Source organism: Plectrocnemia conspersa, unplaced genomic scaffold (assembly GCF_051122295.1).
Source record: "Plectrocnemia conspersa isolate PC_06_02 unplaced genomic scaffold, ASM5112229v1 ptg000005l, whole genome shotgun sequence".
Classification (NCBI taxonomy): Eukaryota; Metazoa; Arthropoda; class Insecta; order Trichoptera; family Polycentropodidae; genus Plectrocnemia; species Plectrocnemia conspersa.
The window spans coordinates 7,735,106-7,757,213 of NW_028277169.1; the positions used below are offsets into that span (position 1 = coordinate 7,735,106).

The 22,108-nt window shown below is 27.3% G+C and overlaps 1 protein-coding gene and 1 long non-coding RNA gene across 44 annotated transcripts in view; one reads left to right on the top strand and one right to left on the bottom strand.

Moving 5' to 3' along the window:
- Window positions 1-22,108, bottom strand: part of LOC148234762 (uncharacterized) — a 564,675-nt gene that overhangs the window by 267,021 nt on the left and 275,546 nt on the right. The gene's annotated exons all lie outside the window — the stretch shown is intronic.
- LOC148234770 (uncharacterized) lies at window positions 15,748-21,538 on the top strand. Its single transcript, XR_015809825.1, has 2 exons — window positions 15,748-18,434; window positions 21,242-21,538. It is a non-coding gene; the product is annotated as an uncharacterized LOC148234770 (long non-coding RNA).

Genomic DNA, 22,108 nt, shown 5'->3' on the forward strand with positions numbered 1-22,108 from the left:
TTTATGCTGTACTTGTATTTTTAATATTAGGATTTATCTCTTGTAAAACGCATTTGTTTAAAATAACGCTTACTAACAATTTTGTAAGGTTTCCTTTATATACTAATATAATAGATACCTCATATTAAATATAGTTAATTCAAATGTTTTAGCCCAGTTCGTCACTTCGAAAAAAGGGAATACTTTAATTCAAATTGGCAACTACAAATTTTACCAATTCAAAAAATACAACAAAAAACAACACTGGCGTTGTTCGGCGGCCAAATTACATAAATGTAAAGCAATAATTCATACTGTTGACGATATTATTATGTATTTAAAAAATATTCACAACCACTAACTTGAAGAATGTTAAAAAATTGATGATTCAGTTTTAAAAACAAGAATACTTGTGATTATATTTTTTTTAATAAAGAGATATTTTTATTTTATACATGGTTTATTAAATATTGTTTTTAATATTGAATTGATATTTTATTTTTCCTTTAATATTGTTTTTATCAACAGTTCACCTTTCTGTGATGTACATGAAGTGTACATGTGACATTTTATTATGCAAGTATTTAATTAAATCTGTCGAATTGTAATTATGCATATTTACCCGTTATACATTTATTAAAACTTTATTTATTAATATTATAAAAAAAACCCACTGGCTATGTCGTCACTGGGAACATGCAAACGAGAAATGGTATTTGTGGGCGTCAGGGCCGGCCCTTTGTTATTTGGCGCCCCAGGCAAAAACTAACCCCCCCCCCCCACTATTCATATTTTAATAGCTCATTACATGAGCTCAGAATATATTTTAAGAAAGTCTTAAATTATTTTTGACACGATACTTTTTTGCGATTGTGAGTATTTGAGAAATTGTAGTTTTTTCGGGGATATTTATTACGCGTGAACTAATCTAAGGAGTACACAGTAGGGTGTACCAAAAAAATAATCTCCTTGGTAAAAGACACAATGAGAAACGTCAAATGCCAAGTGAGAGTACAAAATGATCTATCAAAACCTTTGCGAACACTCAACAGCCTACGACAGGGCAGTGCTCTAGCGTGCAATCTGCTCAACATTACCCTAGAAAAAGTAATCTTAGATGCAAAACTGGTTATAGCTAGCAGTGTGTAATCAGTGCTGGAGCAATGGGGGGCGCGAGGGGTGCGGTCCGCCCCGGGCGGCACTTGCTTATAGGCGGCATATCAGACCACGGGTTGTGACATTTTAACGTTTTGAAAATTCTGCGTAAGTCGGTCGTGAGCGCCTCGGCCAGTTGCGGCGTCTCACGTGTCACCGCTGTAGCCGTGTCACGCGCGCACCGAACACCCGGCCGGCCCGAACAGGAAAGCACAAATCGGAAGCCCACAAACTCACGATCGCAGCTTTAAAATTTTCGCGTGAGTCGGTGGTGAGCGCCTCGGCCAGTTACGGTGCCTCGCGTGTCACCGCTGTAGCCGTGTCACGCGCGCACCGAAACCCGCCCGGCCCGACACAAATCGAAAACCCCCAAAATCACGATCGCAGTTTTTTTATATACATTTTTTTATTTTTTTTACTTGATTTACAATTTAACTAGTAATTAATCATTCATTTACTTAATTATTCAATTTATTTAAATATTTAAATTTTTCATAAATTTAAATTATTATTTTGAATAAAATATTAATTTATTTAATAATATATTTTATTTTATTTTTGAAATTAATTATTAAAATTTTTATTTAATTTAAATTATTTTTTTGAATTATATATTCATTTATTTCTTTATAGAATTTATTTAATTTTTGAAATTAATTATTTAAATTTTTATTAAATTTTAATTATTTTTTTGAATAAAATATTCAATTATTTAATTATAGAATTTATTTAATTTTTGAAATTATTTATTTAAATCTTTATTTAATTTAAATTATTTTTTGGAATTAAATTTTCATTTATTTAATTATTAAATTTATTATTTAAATTACATATTAAATTAAATTAATTATTTAAATTATTTATAAAATTAAATTAATTATTTGAATTATATATTTATTATTAAATCGATCCAGTTAAAACCTCCTAGGCAAAATTTAACGTCTAAAATAACTTCCGAAATATTAAATTAAGACAATTACTTTCTTCAAACTTTTTATAGAATTAAATCTAATACACAACTTTGCATTAAAACATTTACAATTTTTTGCAAATTGCGAATTTTATCGATCCAGTTAAAACCTCCTAGGCAAAAGTTAACGTCTCAAATAACTTCCGAAATATTAAATTGAGATAAACACTTTTTATAAAATTCATAGAACTCAATCTAGTACAGAACTTAACAACTTTGAATATTTTCACTTTCAATATTGTTTGATAATTTTAAGTGAATATTTTGCTTTGGTTTCATATCATGGCGCCCCACAAGATCTAGCGCCCTAGGCAATCGCCTGTACTGCCTGCCCCTCAGGCCGTCCCTGGTGGGCGTAGATCCTCGGCAACGCGCTACCTCGAGGTTGTTGTTACGCTCTGATGTCAACGTCCTATAATTGCAAAAACTTGGCAAATGCCTACTATAAGGTCTTCAATTTTTTAAATTATTACTCTATATTGCTTTTGTTTATATAATTATATTACTTTATTTTTTTTTTTATTTATATATTCTGAATAAACGTCTACTCTTGAAGCAATGTGTATAATTATTATTTCTAATGCATTAAAAATGTACATACACTAAAAATATTGAAGAAATATTAATAAATATTCTTTGTGTATATAAATCGATTTTTCTTTGAATGAAATATCACACAGAACGCAGATTCGCAGTATGGTTTTAATTTGTTCTATTTGAATACATATATGTTTTAGAGGCAGTGCTTTTGTACAAGCTATGGAAGCGCAGATTCTTTAAATCATTTTAATAATTTTTTTTTTATTTAATTAGCAAATGCCTACCGGCAATTTAAAAATTTCCTATTATCATTTTTTTATTTTATATAATAGTGGCTCTTTATAAACGAAACCATTGTAGTCGCTTTACGATGACGATTGGTTGAGTGAGACAACGCGTATTTCGATGTTCACAATACATTGTATAAATGGTGATAAACAATTAATAAGTTTTGGTTGTGGCGATTGATGTTATCGATTTTCTTAAGTTTTCATTGTCATTATTTATGTTGTATGTACTTGTGTTTTATACATGGAGATTTCTTTATTGTAAAACGCCTTTGTTCGAAATAACGCTTATTAACAATTTTTTAATGTAATGTACATCATATTAAATATAGATAATTTAAACGTTTTCAGCTCAGTTCGTCACTTCGAAAAAAGGAAAAACTTTAATTCAAATTGGCAACTACAGATTTTGCAAAAAAAAAAAATGCAACCATAAACAACACTGGTGTTGTTCGACGCACAAACCACGTGGATGTAAAGCAGCAATTCATAGTGTTGACGATACTATCGTATATTTAAAAAATATTCACAATCACTGACATGAAGAATGTTAAGACATCGATGATGCAGATTTATGATTAAAAATAATGTATTACTGTTGATTTTATTTTTTTAAGTTAAAAATTATTTTACTTTCATGGTTTATTTAATCTAGTCTTATAATCTTGGATTGTTTTTCTTTTAAAATATACATTTTTGTTTTTAAGTGTTTTTATTAACATTCTTATTTATATTGCTGTGAAGTACACCAATTAAACATGTCATTTTATTATGTAAGTATCTAAAATATATAGTAATTAATTTATATTGTTTGAAGCAGTATCTGGTTATAATATTTTTAAATAAATCTTTACTGTCATATTTTTATTTTTTTTATTTTAATTTTAATCCAATACAATTACAGTGAAACATCAACTTATGAGTGACTTGACTTACAAATTTTTCGATATACGAGCATTTTTATTATTATTACATAATAATCGTTTTATGTATTCATTATGTTAATTGCCAGTTAAACTTTTTTATTTTTAAAAATTGCTTTGACACACGAGTAATTTTAATATGCGAGCTCCATCTTGAAACAAATTAAACTTGTTAGTCAAGGCATCACTGTAAAATGCATTATTAAAAATATACCAACTTATATATAACTGTGTCAATAATGTAATTAATGTACTTTCAGTCGAATTCATCATTTCAAAAAGAGGAAAGATTCAGCTCAAAATTGGTAATTATAAATATTGCCAACACCGAATTTTTAATCATAAACAACACTGGAATTGTTCATCGCATAATAACCGTGGATGTAAAGCGACTGTTCACTCTGTACATGGTACTATCGTTTATCTTCGCAATATTCACAACCATTAAATATTCAGAAAATATTATGTTGTTTTATTTTAATATTAATCATGTAATATACATAACGACGTGCTTAGTTAATATTGTTTTTAATAATCAAAAATATTGTTGAAAATTAATTAAAATAAAATCCAGTAATATTATCTAAAGCGCAAAACATGCATGTAAATTAATCAAATATATATCATACTCAATCACAAATTCTACATTCTAAATTCGCCAGTGCATTCAGATCCTCATAAAACCACCACAATCAAAATTTTTCTAAAAAACAAAAACAATATATTAATAGCGGTATAATGCTAAAAATTTCTTTCCGGCGCAATTAAAGCTTGGAAATAAATTATTTATTGTTGGCCTAACACGTGTGCGAATAACTTTTTTATTAGGTATTTTTTTTTATTTACTTTGATGGTGAAGCATACGAAACAAAAGTTTGAAACTTTAACATTTATAGAGCAAGAAATAGTGAAATATTTTTAGCACATGATCCAACAACTTGAAAAATTGAACTTCATACACGTAAACGGTATCGAGTAGGGCGTTGTAAAATAATAACACCACAAATATTCGTAATATATGCAAAATTATATATATCTTGAAAACCTACATAACGTATGTTGTGCAAAAATAATAAAAATACATACATACTTAACTTTGAGAAAATAAGTCAATAAATATATTCATAGTTATTGACAGTGTCATTTAAGGTAAGACCAATTGGTAGTATTTAATTATTAAAACTTAGTTCTGAGCTCGCTATCAGTGAAGATCACTTCAGATCGACACAGACCTTCGGGTCGAAGCCAACTAAGAAAAGCTGCGCCTATGCAGATTCTATGGGTGCATTATTTATTTTTAAGTAACACATTTATATTATAGTTTATCAACTTGTATGTAATTTTGTAATAACGTATTATTTAAATTATTGATCGTGTTTTATTTATTTTTTTAGTTGAATTTCTCACTACGCGAACTGGAAATCCTCTGCTTAAAATCAACAATTACACATATTATAGAAAGCGAAAACATAACTTGAAAGAGCACTGGCATTGTTCAGAGTGTTTTAGATTAAAATGCAAAGGAGCGGCACACACGGTCGGCAATGTTGTCGTTTATCTAAAAAACGTTCATAACCACTGATGTAAAAGCATTTTTTAATTATATGTTTGTATATGATTTTAAGGCAAAGCGTTCCGAGCCTTCCACAATTCTAGAATTTTTTTCATATTTTCTGATTAGTAGCTGAGAGCTACTTTATCATTAAATTCGATAATGTGTATTAATATTAAAATATGTATATATTAACATTTTTATGGTAAACTTAGTAACAAAAATTAGTTTTTTGTATTCAATTTTTATAAAATGGTTTTAAGTATACCCTTTTACTAGTTTGACACAATTGTATAGTTGTATTATTTTTTTTTACAGTTGAGTTTTGGCATTTCATTTTTTATATAATATAAAAGCATTGAAACTGTTCTTTATATAATATATTTTTTTTTTTATATATATATATATATATTGTATAAATAATATAAAGGCATTGCAACTGTTCTTAGTATTATTAAATGAGAGGGTATTACACTTGTGTTCCGAAATAGTATTAAACTAAAATTATATATGGATAATAATGTGTTGTCATTCTGCACAATTATATCATGTAAATCCCTATTTCTCGACGACTTCAATTTTGTTTTTTTATTCTTGATCATTATAATTAACTTCATTTTTTTTAGTTTATTTTATTCCTACCGAAAGAGTAAAAGTACTACTTAAATCATCAGTAATTAAAAACGGTAAACTTTTGTGAAAGAATAGTTGTTTAAGCAGAAACATATTAGAAAGTATACATATTTTTACAATAATTAAATGTCGACTGAATTGCTTCTTTATGTGTATTTCTTAATCTATTAGTTTTAGTCTGTTATATAAATTGCTTTAAAATCATATTTTCTTCAAACATTTTGCACGATGTAGCTTCTATGGACGTACTTTTAATATAATATAATACGAACACAGATCCATGTGTAACGCATGAAGTTAGTCACCACTAAAATAATACATATCTTAAAAACTTTTTGAAAATTATTTTACCGTAGGAATGGGATATTTTTTCAACAGGTACAGTTATTTTATTTTGTTATCCATGGTTTTTAAAACGTTTAATGAGTCCTGATGTACATTTTTGTTATGAATCATGTGTTACTTTAAGGAAAATAAATTAAGTTTTTAAATATACGTTAAATAGATGTTTAGATTCCATTTATTGCTACTGTAATTATAATACTCTACGGTGTAATTAAACTGTAAATAAATTAAATATAAAGGAATATGTTTTGTGCATTCAATTTAAATCATTTCAAGCCTTCCACTCACTTGTTAATTGTTCATATTAACTCGGCCGGTACTTTAGAACAAATTTATAATTTCGTCGAATGTAAAGACGCCGTTTGTTACACGAAATATTTTTTATCAGGAATATTAAACGTATGATAAAATAATTATAGTTATTTTAATAACACAAAAATAATATTAGGAAGTAATTCTAATTAAAAAAAAAATATTTTTGTTTTTACCAGTCTCTTAATCTGATAAGGCAACTCGATTTGAGGATAATATATAAAAATAATTACATATATATACATATATTTTTTGTGAATTTTTCACACCTTTTATTAAAGTATGAAATTCTTCAAATCATGCTTATTTGTGTTTAATTTATTATTAATTTATTTATTATATTTACAGTCGAATTCATCGTCTCAAAAAAAGGAAAAACGTTGCTTAAAATTGGCAATTACAAGTATTGTAAACGCATATCATATAATATGAAGCAACATTGGAATTGTTCAACGCATAATAGCCGAGGATGTAGGGCGATTGTGCACACGATTGATAGTGCTGTTGTTTATTTACGTCATGATCACAACCATTAAATAATATTTGTGAAATATATATAATTTATCTGTACAACTCTTATAGAATGTTAAAATCGTCTGTTTGCAGCTACTAATACTATCTGTAACCAAATATCTATAGCTTTAATTTATCTTTAAATGTTGCGATTAAAATCTAAATACCGAAATTGAAATTGGCCGCAAATATCGGTCGGCGGAAAATTACTCCGTACACCAGCCGAACCAAATCTAATTTATTGCCTCCCCTTGCTGCCCAATCATCTTTTGAGACTCAGATTACGCAATCGTTCAGATCCTACTTGTGCCACAATTAGCTTAATATTTTCATTTTGATGATTTAAGATTTTTCATATCATATTTTTTTTCAGCTCATACTTAAAATAAATATTTTTTTTCTGTTTTTAATGTTTTTGCCGAAAGAGACGCATTGACTTTTTAAATTTGAACGAACATTTTAAGGACTCAAATTTATATTTATTTAGATATATATCACAAAATTTAAATAATAAGACCGAGCGCGCTTTGGTGACATCTGTCAGTTTCGCCAACTCTGACTGCGCCTCTCTGTGAATGCATTGATTTGGGTCCCTCTCTAAAAGATGCCTTATGTTAAGCTCTGACTAACCAGGAGCGAAGTCCTAAAATTAAAAAAATACCACTGTAGGGCCTTATGTGACGAGTAAAGGGCAAAGCCCCGGCGCTGACCCTATTATCTCTAGCGTCTATTGAAGAAAATCCACTCCTGTTTCTGAAAAGGCAGTTCTTATCTAGTTGCGATAAATGTTACCAGCGATCGACACATTCTAAAGTGAGTTTGTCAGTATGGATTATATATTAAATAAATACATTCAAACTTTTATAAAAAAAAAAATTTATGTTGTTCTGACGAAGAATATGATATATTCTTTATAATGTAATACATCGATATTTAGAGAGTTATCTCAAAAAGCATGACAATCAAAAGCTTAAGTTTTGTTTTGTTCATGTTTTCCAAATTTTTGGTTGTATTAATTTTAATAAAAGTTAAAATTTATATTTTGGAACTTTCATTGAAATACATTTTGACAACTATATTATTCACATTATCTTTAATTATTACTGTTTTTAGACGAATATGTCATTTCAAGAAAAGAAAAAATATTGATTGAAATTGACAACTTTACATTTTGTCAACATAGAAAATTTTTCAACTCATAATCGCCATGGCTGTAAAGCAATTTTACACACGATTGACGACGTTATCGTTTATTAAAAAAATATTCATACTTTACTTTAATTTAATATTTTTCCACTGTACTTTAATTTAATATTTTTTTACTGATTTTAAATAATATGTACCTTTTTTAAAATTAATTTTTTTTTACTTAACTACTCAATAAAAGTATATTAGATTTATATCAGTTGAATTAGTTAACCAAGATAAATTTTTAAATATTTTTGCTTTGTCAAGTAATTCTTTATTAATTTTTCCATGTTGCAGTGAGCTACATTTTGCAGAAATATAGTTATTGCTTTTCATGTTTTTATTAATAAAATATAGGTAAAAATATGTGGTCAAAACTTTTTATATCGAACTTGCCGCTAATAATAATCATAACATCACTGAACTTAGAAATTTTACGGTTTTTTCATACATCCTTCCTTGTAAGGCATGATTGTAAACAAAAAAAATATCTTAAACATTTATAGTGCGAATTGAAAAAAAAATAAAAAAGTAATTTGATATTTCGATTATTTCATCATTTAAAATAGCGTTACATCTTCATACGTAACACGCATACACAATCTTTAATAGTAAATGAGTTCCAATAATGATTACTAGACTAGTACAAATAGCTTAGACCAATGAACGTCAGAGTTTCCAATTTGTACACACATACATTCGCGCGTGCTAGAGCACAGTCACAAGAATAAAGTATACGTCGCACGAAAATACGATTGTGTGTTTTTTTGTTTCTACCTGCGCTGCAATAAAGGTTATTATCGGAAAACTGCAGCGTATCTGCATAGTTTGGAGAGTTTGAAAGAGATCGTAAACTTTTACACGTATTATATATTATTTAAAAAATGCAATTAAAAACATTTCAAAAATTATTAAAATATTTTTGTTATATAGTGATGATACAAATTATATATATATATATATATAATAGATATAAATTTACATACATACCAAATATATTTACAGAAAATATACATATTTTAAAATACAATTAATTACATTTAAAAAATAAAAATACAAAATAATATTACGGTTGGAAGTCAGCTTCTTTTTGGTTTCGTTCCAACAATACTATCACTTTCTAATGGTGTAGAAGAATATTAGTAGTTCACTTTCAATTTAAAAAAAAATTTGAAACTATGAAAAATTATAAGTACCGAGTTTAAAAACTGTTTGCTGGTAACAGATACGTAAAAAATTCGTACTGCAATAATTTTTTGTTGAAATTTTTATTTTTTAATTGTCATTAGTAGCTTTATAATACGTTTATATAGCTATTATTGGTTTGCTATTTTATAATTATTTTTCTTAAACTCCATTTTACATAACTTTTATCATGCGTTATTTTGTAGTAAAAAAAATATTTTATGTGTTTTTTATATAAAATAAAATAAACATATTTTTTCCCGTTTTTTGTTTTATTTTTTTATTTTTTTTATTTTAAGTTTAGCATATCATGAAAAATAACTGTTTTCTTCAATTTACTTAAAAAATAAACTTTGTATTTTCTGTTTTTCTTTTTTGTTATTCCAATTTTATGAAAAATTAAGCAAAAAATTAAAAATAATATAAAAATGCTTAGCGTGTAAGCCGCCCTTTTTAATGTATATAAAATTTCATTTTAAGCACTGAGATTAAATATTTAATCTCGGTACTTGAAATGTAATAAGACACCATCTTTACCGTTCGTTTTGAATTTATTATTCTGGTAAATTATTGTCCGTATGATTATATCGACACATCCAGACTTCCTTTTTTATACATATATCATCAAGTGTACATACATATATCATCGACATTTAGTTTACGTCGGTGCAGTGGAAAGAACTCATTCTCCAGGCGTCGGCGTAACGGTACGACCCCATATCAATTGCTGAAAGATGGTACCCCATTTCTTGTTTGCTGTTTCTAATTTCTGGATTTATCACATATCTAATGAAAGTTCTAAAACTAATTATAGTTTTGGAACTTTTATTAGATCTAAAATACAAACTAAGCCAGCTGATCTCTAAGAAAAAAATAAGCGGAAGAAGTACAGACAGACATTTCGCATATTGCTTCATAGTTTGTCTACCCTTGGATATTATACTATGACTTAAAAATATGTTAACTATTCTTATCGATATTACTACGGACTTTGTTTCGCATATTTCATTATATACTTTTTCTTTCAAATTAATAAATCTTATTATTTACTAAAAATACACTTTTATGTATTTAATGTATACGAAATGCATTTTTATAATGCGTTTCTTATAATAATAAATTATTAAATAATATATGATATTTTTTAGTCGAATTCGTTTTATCACAAAGAGGTAGAACTCTACTCAAAATTGACAACTACACTTATTATAAACATGGAAATATTAACGGTAAACAATACTGGAATTGCTCTACGCACAGTTGTCGTGGTTGTAAAGCAACAGTGCACACAATCGACTGTGTTATCGTTTATTTACATAATATTCACAATCACTGAAATTTTGTTATAGTTTATTTTATAATTTAGTTGAACTTAATTATTATTTTTTAAATAAACTTTAGTTGTTATTTCTATTGTGTTTTTATTTATATAATGCCAATCAATTAAAGAGCTCTATGGTACTGTGAAACTTGTATTATATGAATATATAAATTTCAGTTAAATACGCTGGTATAAAAATTGTATAACTATCATCTTTTCAGCCGAATTCATTACACGAAAAAGAGGGAAAACTTGTCATTAAGTTGACAACTACGAAGGCAAAAATGGAAATTTTTTATTTATACAATATTCAAATAACTATGTAACCCATTTTATTTTTTATATCTGATAATTTTGATTAGTTCCATCTTAGAGTTTTAACAAACATAAAAACTTTTTTTTATTTATCCTAATAACATTTTAATACTACAATAGTACTAAAAATAATTTCATATGTTTAAATAATACATATTGTTTTTAGCCGAATTTCTAACATCACAAAGAGGAAAAACTCTACTAAAATTTGACAACTACACATATTGCAAAAGCAAAAGATTCCACCATAAACAGCACTGGCGTTGTTCGACGCACACGCCTCATGGATGTAAAGCCATTTTGCACACTGTAGATAATAATATCGTTTATTTACGTAATATTCACAATCACTGAAATATATGTCAATGTTCTACCCCCTTTTTTTAATTTATTATATTGTAAATAAAACAACTCACATATTAAGAGATATTATATTTAAAAACCATAGTTGAGCAGAATTTTATTTGCTTACTTTCGCTTTATGTGATTAGTTTTTTTATATTAACAAAAACATTTATTGATAGTACAAAATCTATCAAAAGTATCAAAAACGAAAATCCGACGGCGCTCACTTACATTTCCTGATTTATCGGCGGTCTGCCGGCAACTGACAGCTTCTGCAGGCAGGAAAAATTCAAGCACGCGAATTAGATTCGCCTACATACATGCACCAAACCACGCCTTCTTTACTTCATTTACTTACACAAGAAAAAATATGTTCGTTGCTGCGAATATCAGAATGTATCCTAAATTTCTGTGAATTTTTTTCAATTGATTTTGATTTTAGATTGCGTTTTTATTTTCATATTGTGATAGATAAGTTACTTTAATTTATTTTTTGTGTAATTTTATAATGTAACAATTGTATATAAAAAATAAATATGCGGTGCATTTAACCCGCTTTTTTATTTATGAAACGTTTTTAAAATAGCTTATTTAGATTATGTGTTATATATGATATAAAATCATTTCTTCAAAAAATGTGAAAGCTCAACTGACAACAAGAGCTAGAATATTTTATATTATCAAATAACATTTATTAAAATGTTCAACGCACAAAACTTGTAGAACAAACGATTTTTTTATATTTTTGTACATTTAAAATCTTAAATCAATATTTTTTTTTTTAATTTTCAGGTATTGAAATTAGTAAGTGTATCAGTATAATTATATATTGATTTTGGTATTTATGCATTAACCTTTTTTATTTTATTTTCAGATTATTTTTTAGCATTTGGTTTTATATCTCTGATTCATAAAATTTCCCGGTTGCTTTAAAGCTCAAGTTAACTCTTAGCGACTCAATGCGAAAGTGATATTTTTCTTCGAACTTATTTGGTGTCGCGTTTAGTGTCAATTTTGTGTGAGCTCCGCTGGTTACAAGCTAAGGTCTGAAAGTAATTTTATTACAGTGGCGCTCTGGCTTATATTTAGTCAGAGTAATGGGAGTAGATTAATGATTATCTAGTCTAGCCCCTTATTGTGTAATCATTGATGCTATATAAATATTTTCTTAAAGCACTTTTCAGACACGTATAAATCAATTATTTTATTAGCTCTTCTTATTTACATTCTACCATTTTCTTGAGGAATTAGTATGAGTCGTGAAGGTTTCTTGAGCTGGTCTGATTTTTAAATAATTATTTGTTTTTATCATGCTTTTTATTTAGTCAAATATATTATTTTTAATATGTTCTTATTATTATATTGATTAATTAATTTATCATAATTTTAGCCGAATTTATTACTTCAGTGAAGGGGAGAACTTTGATTAAAATCGACAACTACAGATTTTGTAAATACAAGAAATTCCAAGAGAAACAACATTGGCGATGCTCTACAAATGCAACCCGTGGATGTAGAGCTAAAATGCAAACAGTTTATGATACTATAATTTATTTACACAATATTCACAACCATTAGTTAATGATTTTAAGCTCCTAATGTTTTTTCTTGCATTATTTTTTGCTTATTATTGTTTTTCTTATACTTTAAAAATCATATAAATAAAAAATATGGATATCTTACTAATTTTGTTATATTTAATAAATTGACTATTATTATTTTTTTATATAAATTTATTTTAGTGCATCTTACCGTCTCCTATTAAATATTCCGATCGTCTTAACGTTCAACCATTTCAATTTGGGTCTTCCAACTTTTCTGTGGTATAAATGAAAAAAATACTAATTTATTTTTTCTGTATTTTTTAAAAATAAATTTGCTTCAATTTATTCAAGATTTTGACTTAATCGATGATATAAAAAATATTCTTATTTGGCTGTGTATTTTTATTTTTATCATATTTTTAGCTAAATTCATTACATCACTAGTTTTTAATAATAAAAACATACAGTAGCGTGCATAAAACACATCAACTTCGAAATAATCATATTTTGTATAAGACTTAAGATGTGTTATATTTTTAGTGATGTAATTTATGTGATATGAGTCGACCGGCCATGGGCGAAGCCCCGGCGGCGGCCTTTTATGGGGCCTTATGCTCATGTTCTACCTCAGTAAAGAATAATTTTTTGTAGTTCGGGTTGCATCTAGCGGAGGAAACGGGTTTTTTGGAACCAAAACCACTCAAATGTGTATGACTTGCTGACATTTCTTTCGGCAAACCTTTCCTCTTTCCTTGTCTTGGAAGGCAGTGCTTGACTAATTTCGACAAGCGGTGTTTATCTCATTTAGTAAATTTCATTTGTATCTAGAGTTCACACAAATTAAAATAATGAAAAAATGGTATGTTAATCATATAATCATTTTTTTTAATTATTCTGAAACATAAGATTTTTGACTTTTAATCATAATTATTAAAATCTTTTAATTGAACAAATCTAAAATAATTATTAAAAACATATTAATAAACATTGCAGACATCACATATTTTTATTCTGTTTTTATACCTTTTAAACACATTTTTACAATGTTTTTATTCTACAAACACAATTAATTTAATTATTGTAGTTTCAGCCGAATTCGCTACTTCATTGAGAGGAAGACCACTGATTAAAATTAACAACTATACATATTCTAAACATAGGAGCTATGGAGGAAAACAGCACTGGTATTGTTCGACTCACAGACACTTGCGATGTACAGCAATAGTGCATACTATTAATAATGTTATTGTATGGTTGAAAGATGTTCACAACCACTGAAATTTAAAAAAAAATGTTTTTCCATACTTTTATTTTTTATAGTTGTAAAATAAGGTTTTTCTTCATTTTATGCAAATAGTATAAGAATACAATAATATTTGCTTAAAAGTTTTTTGGCAAAAACATTCATTATTTATATAAGTCATTCATTATTTCAAAATGATTTATGCTCTTATTTTCATGCATTCAATTCATATTATATTTATGATAATAACAGTATTTTTATCGAATTATTTACCAATCGAACCAATCGAATAATATAATTTTAATCAATCTCTTCAGATGACTTTTGAATTAAAAAAAGTTCTACAGTAAAATCTCAGTATAACGAAGCTCACGGGACCAAATATTTTTTTTGTTATACTGAAAATTCGTTATATTAAATGTAAAGAAGATGATATATTTTTATTTAATTTTTAATTTCCATATTACTACAGTAACAAAATAACCTCTTACAAAATTATTTTTGTTAATTTTTAAGGATTATGTAATGAACACAATAAAATTTGTTAAAAATGTTTGAGGGTCGGCGAAACACCTTGAATGTTTATTGCGAACACACCCGGTACACGCCAATTCAATGACTTTGTGTCAATTTGTAACGTCATTCTTAAATTCAGATCAAAATATATCGTTATACTGAGATCAGTCTTCGTTACAATGAAAACATGTTGTATAAAAGTTTTTCGGGGACAAATTGAAGATTCGTTATACTGGGAATTTTGTTATTCGGTATTCCTGACAAAGAGATTTCACTGTATTATGTTAATAATAAGATGCAAAAATAAAAATATTTCATGATATTATTATTAAAAAATATTATTTGCTTATTCATTAAAAATATGATTGCGTCATAAATGTCAGATAATGTCAATAAATTAGCAAACTGCATAATGTAACGTCTGGTTCCCGCACAGTTGAAAAGGTTCAATTCTTTTGCACGACAAATCCCACAATTGTTTCTTTAAAAGTTGAATGAGTATGGACTATTGTTTTTTTCATACTCACTTTCTTATTCAGCTTGTTATGTTACGGCTTTCAACACCCAAGCTGATGCCTAAACTCCAGAACTTTGAAAAAATACACCATCGAAAAAAAAATGTGTTTTATTTCTCATTCCAAATAATAATTCTCTTCAAGAATGGCTACCTATTTTTTTAAAATGAATATAATGTAAAAAATACTTCAAAATGTTGTTCTTACGTATCAGTTAATTTGTGCGGTACTCATTTGATCATTTTTTTACTTTTATTAAGGCATCCAGATGTTATGAAACAATTACAGGATAAATCTGTTGCAAGTATTCGAATATATATATATATATATATATTTTGATTAGCTTCAATGTTTATAATTCTTTCTTCATCTACGGTAGATTAAGAGATAATTGTTTATACACTAAATAAATTTAGTCAAAACATAATATAAACATAAACAAAATGCAAAAAAGACTATAATATTATATTTTATTTCTTGATGCACAGATGTTTTTTTTTATTCCATTGATGAAACCAGCTACATTTTAATTTTTGGGGATTGTCCTAGGAAATTGGTTAAAACAACGCCTTACAATTCTCTGACTAACAGTACCATCACCAAATCCTAAATTGATATTTCTCGTGGCCTGTGCCGCATTGCGTTTGTTTGAACTCGTACAAAAAAAATACGTAAATCTTTTATCGTAACCTTGATTTATTGATTAGATTAGAACACTAACCTTAAAAAAAAAGTAAAAATATAAGTTTTCACGAATTTATTTTTTGCGACTGAGTAAAAATCGGACACTTAATATGAAACAACCTAATACAGTAGATCTTATCAGACTCTGGTGTGTATATCAGCATAACGCAGATTCTAACGTCATCATTTTATGGAACATTTAGCCCGGGGACGCTGTTTAGTGCCTGTTCGAAAAAGATATCTGAGCGCAACGGTTTTATAGTATTTGTTTGTAAATATTTATAGTCCGTTAATGGATTATTTATTTACGCAGATGAAAATTACTTGAAGGTATAAAAATAAATTAAAATAATAATATAAAACCCTTTGAGCAACTCTAACAACTATAATAAAATTTACCGCAAATATCAAACATTAATTATTTTATCCTTAACTTTCTTTAATCCAGAATCCCAGGCAGGCGATATATGAAGAGGAATGCTATTAAATATATTTTTTATTAATATTTATATATTTAAATTATTTTGTATGCTTTTAGGTGAATGTGAGTATGTTCTGTCGCAAAGAGGGAGAACTTTACTTAAAATTGGCAACTATAAATATTGCAAGCACAAAAAAATTCGTCATAAACAATATTGGAATTGTTCAACGCATAACAATCGAGGCTGTATTGCGATTGTGCATACTATTGATGATGTTGTCGTTAATATAAGAGATAGGCACAATCATTGAACATCGAAATTATTTTATTTATAATGAGAAAAATGAGTAATGAAGATATTCGTTTTAATTTATATGTTAAAAATAGTTGTTAATTACTCTTCTTATAAATTGTTTTAGTTTTAATAAATATTTTTTATTGTTCAAACTTTTTATATATACATATTATTATTGATTTTGATTTGAATATAGTATATTCATATGTTTCTTTTTCGTTACTAAGGTTATTCCATTGTATATTATGAGTATATAGAGCAATGATTGTAATAATCGAAATATAGATAGCTGCTCTAATTGTATTCTTTTTTCTTAAAAGTGTATCTAAAAATTGTCCTCATCAAACAAATTGATGCTGTAGCGATTATTTTACCCAAAGTAATATTCCTTTTTCTCATCATTATGATTATTATCCAAAATAGCCAAACTCATTTACTTCAATTCTAGATCCAGAAGACTTCACCTTTTCCAAATGGATGTATTTCGAATATATCTATGTTTATTTTTAATTGCAATATATAAACAAATAATTTATTTCGTTTTCAGCTGAATTCGTTATTTCACGAAGAGGAAAAACTTTGATTAAAATTGGCAACTTCACATATTATAAGCACTCAAAATTTCACCATAAACAACATTGGAAATGTTCAACACACAAGCAATACGGGTGTAAAGGAACAGTGCACACGATCGACGATGTTATAGTTTATTTAAAGGATAATCACAACCACTATCAAACGTAAAAACTTGTATATGTAAACTAAAAATTAATTATATAATGTTATCGTTGTGAATACACTTATCCCTCGATTTATGCGGTTAAGAAAAATACATTTTCTTGAAGTACATATATAGTTATGAACATATTTAGTTCCACGCGTGTAGCGCGGTGATGTATTATACAAACAATGTATACTAGACTTACATCTGGAACCTCTACCACTGTCCATGCAGTGCAGCTGAAAATTTTACTCGTTTACTTAATTCACGAACACGTAAATACTCCTAGATCGTTTCATTACAAATTTAGTTCTATGCGATATTTAATGGAACGTATCTACCGCGTAAATCGAGGGATAAGTGTATATATAGAGCTTTTGAACGAAATACATGAGCAAGATCATGAATATTTTGTTAGAAGGTAAAAAAAAAACATTTTATTTGCCATTTATGCCTTTTATACGTATGTCTTAAAACTACTAAACACGTTAATTCGTATTCATTGTCATTAATGTACGTATGAAAAGAAAATAAAAAAAAAAATAGGTCAACATATTGTAAATATTATATATATATATATATATATATGATGATTTAAAACTGCCAATTATGTAACAATAAAAAAATATATCATTATTATTTTATTATATTTACTGTCTATTTTAAAAATAAATTTAATTCAATGATATTTTTAAAATATAGTATTTATGAGATTAATTTATTGATAATATTTTCAGCCGAATATCTAACATCACAGAAAGGAAACACTCTGCTTAGAATTGCGAACTACACATTTTACAAGAACATTAAAATAGGCTTTAAACAACACTGGCGTTGTACGACGCATAAAATTAATGGATGCAAAGCCAAAGTGCACACAGTAGATGATACTGTCGTTTATTTAGTCAATCGTCACAACCACTAATTGCTTGGTAAAAAATATACAGATTTATTTTTTTATGGATGTAAAAAATACGTACAAGTTTTTGGGTGTAACGGATTTTTATGTGGTTATGCTCAGGAAATGCCAATGAGTCATTGTATTTTTTATCCTGTGCGTTAGCTCTGACGTAATCAAAACAAATTGCGTCAGAGACAGCGCGTTCCTTAGTTATTCAACGGTTAGCTTCATAAGATTCTCATGTCATCTGGACGAAGTACCGTTACACGAAAGAGCATGCTTTATCTCTTTCTTCGTTGCATGCGACACCACTCCCACTTTTATTTCTAGGGGATCGGCGTCAGTTCTGGATTGTTAAATGAATAAATTTGATTAACCAACAATACCACTAACTTCATTTCATAATTTTACTACTTATGTGTCTGATTTTTTTTTAATTTTGTGCAGAATTTTATCGATATTTTAAATAAATATAATTATTATAGTCATTATTAAATTTATTCCTACTATTTTTGTTTCCAAAAGCAATAAAATATTAATATTTATTATAAGAAAAGAGCATTATTATATAATAAAAATAAAATGGTAAATATTTCTTTAGAAGCGCAGGGTAACACCCCCACGGTGTATGGCTGAGAGGCAAATAGTAGTGGATTCTAATTAGAATGTAACGGTAAACCGTCGAGTTCGATAGGGAATCTTATGATGCCAACGGTTATGTTGTTTTTGTTAGTTTAATAATAATGAATAGATTATTATGCACTTATGTTTTATGTTCTATTCTCTAATTTAGTTTATATTTTGAAATTAAAATTGGTATAAATTACACTTATTTAATTAATTTATTATTCTTATTTAATTTTAGTTGTTCCTTTGTGGATTGATTTATTTTATTATTTTTATAAATAAATAATTGCGATTTTTACTGTTGTTTTATATATTTAATGGTATTTAATTGCAGTTTTTTAGTTGTACTCAAATTAATAATTTTGCAATCATGCTTTCAGCCGAATTCGTCATTTCAACAAAAAGCGGAAAAATTCATCTTAAAATTGACAATCACACGTATTATAAAAACCTAAAAAGAGGCTTAAAACAACACTGGCGTTGTTCTTTAAACCAAATTAATGGTTGTAAGGCTAAAGTGCACACAGTTGATAATACTATCATTTATTTATACGATGTTCACTTACACTAAAATATGTATATGGCAATAAAACAATTCAAATATTTATTAAAAAATATATTTTTCGTATGAATGTATTATTGTCTTAAACGGGTGTCTTCTTTACCTTTCTCTTTCACGCTCCGGTGATGTATACTCAGTGTACATGTAAAAACCGTGGTAAATTTTATTATGTTTGACCTTAGTGTAAGAGCTGCTTAATCGGTATTTAGCATAGCTCCACTTAGTGCGAGCTCAGCTGAATGTCTTAATTCTGAAGCAGTAGTAAAAGTAGTAGTAAAGTCAGGTTCTGACTTGTGAAAAATCCTAATGGAAATATGTTTTAGAGTATGCTTATATTTTTTTTAAATTAGTGAGGTGCTGTCGTTCTTTATTGCCAATACAATGATTTGGTGTATAAACAGATTATTATTGTCACAATCCTAATTTATACAGCTAGAGATTTGGCAACGCATACAGGCCAATTTTAATTTGGTTACATCTTACTATCATTCCACCGACTTTATGACACATGTAGTTGTATTGACACTGGCTGTTCTTTGTATATATGGATTTTCAAGCGATCCTAATCCGTTCAAATTTACAATCGTCACGGGCGCTTCTATCACGTCGGCCTGACGAATAAACTTGCTGTGCTAGTTGAAATAATTATAGCAGCTATTACTTTTTACACTTTTATCATATAAAGGCGATAAATTTTAGTCTCACGCTTGACGGATGTTTCTAACAATTTTAAATACCAACACTATAGTTTGTGACTAATATCCGTAAGACTTAAGATGAACTTATGTTTTTTTAAATGTATACTATATTTTATCTGGGAGATCAGAATTAGTAGTTATTATATAATTATTAATTCGTTTGATTATTACAGATTAATTTTTAAATCTCAATCAGCTCCTAAATAATATTATATATGTAATAAAAAAAGAGAACATGCCTTCAATAATTCTTCTTCTACTACTGTTAATTAGTCCTGATTATAATCTTTTGGGGATTTTAGTTGTAATATGTTTCAAGTTTAAAGACAGACTTTATTTTTTTTATTGTTAGATAATACCTAAAAATCTTCTGTTTTGGCCTCAACAAATATTATCTTCCACCGCGCTCTATCCTGAGTGCTAAGCGTTTGTATTATAGATTCTTTACTATTCCATTCAACAAATCACAAATTTGTACTCTTTTTTTGAGTCGTATACTTGACGACGCCAGGCTCCTGATATAACTCGCATAATTAATTTTTGTGTATTTTAAATCTGTGTTTATTTCAAATCTACATTTATTCCAGTATTTTTAATTCTAAACTTAAAAAGAATTTTATAATATAAATAAGCGTGTTGTTAAAAATATATTAATTTGATATATTTACCTAATAAGATGACATGTACACTCGGTGTACATCACAGGAAGGTAAAGGTTAATCTGAAGTGCTGGCTCTGACGTAATTAAAACCAATTGCGTATTAGTCAAGGAGTTAGCCGGCTTCTAAAACGTTCCTATTAATATTATTACTATGTTTTACGATGCTAAAAAATATTTTTTAAATTATAGAATATTTTATAAAAATAAATTTAAGTAGTTATTTTTTTGTGTTGTTTACATATGCGTTTCGTACGTTTTCAAAATGATTAATTTGTCTATCATGCTTTCAGCTAAATTCATCATTTCATCAAGAAGCGGAAAGACTCTGCTTAAAATTGACAAGTACACTTTTTGCAAAAATAAAAAAAGCAGTCGTAAACAACATTGGCGTTGTTCTACGCATTCACATATTGGATGTAAAGCTAGAGTGCACACAGTTGATAATTTTATCGTTTTTATATATAATTTTCACACTCACTAATATCTTAACATTGTTGTAAGTCTATTGTTGGTATTGTTCTAAAACCAGGTACAGAAATCTAGCAATTGGAACATATTTTTACAATAAATAGTTATGGTTATTATTATGAAGCTTTTTTATTTATCTCGTGCCATTAGAATTCAATGCTTTAATTGCATTTTATTTTATTAATTCCCTTATAATGATTTCAGCCGAATTCATTACATCACAAAAAGGCCAAACGATGCTTAAAATTGGTAAATTCACATTTTATAAATATCAAACAACCAAGCTTAAACAACACTGGCGTTGTTCGACACACAAACCTCGTGGATGTAAGGCTAGAGTACATACGATTAATGATACTATCGTTTTTTTAATCAATATTCACAACCACAAATAAAAAAGAATTGTTTTTTTTTTATATTTTTTGTCAGCATTGAATATTATATTTATATATTTTTGACCCCCACAATATATGAAAGCTTACAAAGATTGTAAATTAAGATAAAAGTACTTAATATAATTAATATTTAATAATAGCAATATATAAATGAGTGAAAGTATATATATATATTTAATATTCAATGTACATCACAGGTACATATTAACTAATTTCTTATTTTAAATAATCATAATTGAAAATGTTACCGAGTATTATATTGACAACGAAAAGAAATTATTTTTTTCCGAATTT